Genomic DNA, 2,500 nt, shown 5'->3' on the forward strand with positions numbered 1-2,500 from the left:
TAGGACCCAGGGTACACACTTAGGGAAACGAAGAACCTAGCAACAAACACAAACGAAATAAAACAGTTAGGAGAACTAGCCATCGTCAGTTTTACCCAGTACAAAGAACCTTGCACCTTGCATAAAGCACCAGGCACGAAACACCATGCAACATCTAGCATAGATCACCTAGCGCCAAGCACATCACAGCAAGAGCAAAAGCTAGTATGAAGCACCCAACAATTCCTAACACAAAGCACCTTGAACCTCCAGTTATGCCCACCATAAGGAACCTAACAACATCAGCAGCACCTAGCTCAAAACACCTCTAAACGCTAGCATCACCTATCATAAACCTAGGACCTGGGCACACAGCACCCACCATAAACACTAGAACCTACCACCTAGCAAAAAACAGCTAGCACTAAGTTCCTAGCACAGATTACCTGACGAGCACTAAATATTAAGTATACAGCAGCTAGCACTAAGCACCTAGCACAAAACACCTAACACAAAACAACCTATCATGAAGCCCCTAGTACAAAACAACCTAACATAAAGCACCTAGCACAAAGCCCCGGGCTAAAAGCACCTAGCAACACGGAAGCATCTAAAGAGGGTGCGGAGCAGGCCCTGACCTAGCAACAAGTTGACACTCATGCAAAACAATCGGTGTCAACGCCAGAGACCCGAGCGTGCAACACATTGATTCCTCCAGCCTTGTTTGCTTCACTTATTTTTTTATTGATAAAATCGACTTTAACTGCCGGTCACATGAGACACGTCGGTCAGCTGGAGAAGGGAGGGGAGGGGGGCGAGGGGGAGATAGAAAGGTGGAGATAAGGGAGGGAGATGGAGATGGAGATAGGAGAGAGAGATGTGGATAGGAAGGGGGGGGGAAGGTCATATTCATTGTGATAACTATTGGATGATTACAATAATGTGCTATCTGTAGATGAGAAAAGGGGGGAATCGGGAGGAGGTGAGGGAGGGAGGGAAGGAGGGAAGGCATGGAGGAGGGAGAGTAGAGAGAGAGAGAGAGAGAGAGAGACGAGGAGAGAGAGAGAGTGAGAGAGAGAGAGAGTGGGTGAGAGAGAGGGGGGGGGAGGGGAGAGAGGGAGAAGGAGAGGGAGAAGAGTGAGGAAAAAGGGAAAGAGAGGGGACAGGGTGAGGGGGCGGGAGTGAGTGAGAGTGAGTGAGATAGAGACGAGATGAGAGAAGAGAGAGAGTGAGAGGGGAGGGACGCGGGTGAGGGGCGGTGAAGAGAGGTAGAGAGAGAGAGAGAGATGAGAGTGAGAGTGTGAGGAGAGGAGAGAAGAGATGAGAGAGAGAGGTGAGAGAGAGCGAGAGGAGAGAGGGGGGGGGAGAGAGAAAGTGAGAAAGAGAGAAAGAGAGAAAGAGAGAGAGAGAGCGAGAGAGAGACTGACAAGACGATAACAATGTATCACTAAAAAAAATAACTCTACTTATTGTGCAAACATGATTCTCAGATTCTACAGTTCCATCATTTAACTCATCACGGTAAGTCTATCCATCCCTTTATGTTCCATAGAAACCGCCAGAGTAACACTACGAAACATTCAACCGAAATTATGTATACGTGTTAAATTAACAATATTGTTTTCTTAAATCATAAAATGTAAAAATTTCTTAGGACATGGACACAGACTCATACATAGGCATAGACACACACACACACACAAACACACATGCATAGACACACACACACACACCCACACACACACACCACACAAAACTCACCACACACCACACACCACACACACACACCACCACATACCATCACACTCAACACACACACACACACACACACACGCACGCACACGTACGTAAACATATATATTTACATATATACATATATACAGTATGTATATATATATATATATATATATATATATATACATTTATCTGTGTACACACACACAAATATATACATATACCACTGCAATAAAGCACACCTGCAAAAACCATCCCATCCAGGGCAGAGTTGCGCTCCTCCCATCCGTACCCATCTATCAAGTACAGCCGGCGGAGGGACGCGGGAACATCGACCACTGGATCTCGTGCTCCCCCCCCCCCCTTTCCCAAAAGAAAAAAAAAGGAAAATATACCCACACATTAACCATCTCGGTTCGCATGCACTGGAAGGAGGGAGAGTTTATGAGAGATGGGGAGATATAGGAAATAGAAGTGAGAAATAGAGAGAGAGAGAGAGAGGAGAGAGAGGGAGAGAGGATAGAGAGAGAGAGAGTGAGAGAGGAGGAGAGAGGAGAGAGAGAGAGAGGGGGGGAGGAGAGAGAGAGGGGGGGAGGAGAGAGAGAGAGGGGGAGGGAGAGAGAGAGAGAGAGAGAGAGAGAGAGAGAGAGAGAGAAGAGAAGAGAGAAGAGGAGTGAGGAGGAGAGAGAGATGAGAGAGAGAATGAGAGAGAGAGAGAGAGAGAGCGGAGGAGGATGACGAGAGAGAGAGAGAGTGAGAATGAGAGAGAGAGAGAGAGAGAGAGAAT

The sequence above is a fragment of the Penaeus chinensis genome, chromosome 18, assembly GCF_019202785.1.
Source record: "Penaeus chinensis breed Huanghai No. 1 chromosome 18, ASM1920278v2, whole genome shotgun sequence".
NCBI classification, from domain to species: domain Eukaryota; kingdom Metazoa; phylum Arthropoda; class Malacostraca; order Decapoda; family Penaeidae; genus Penaeus; species Penaeus chinensis.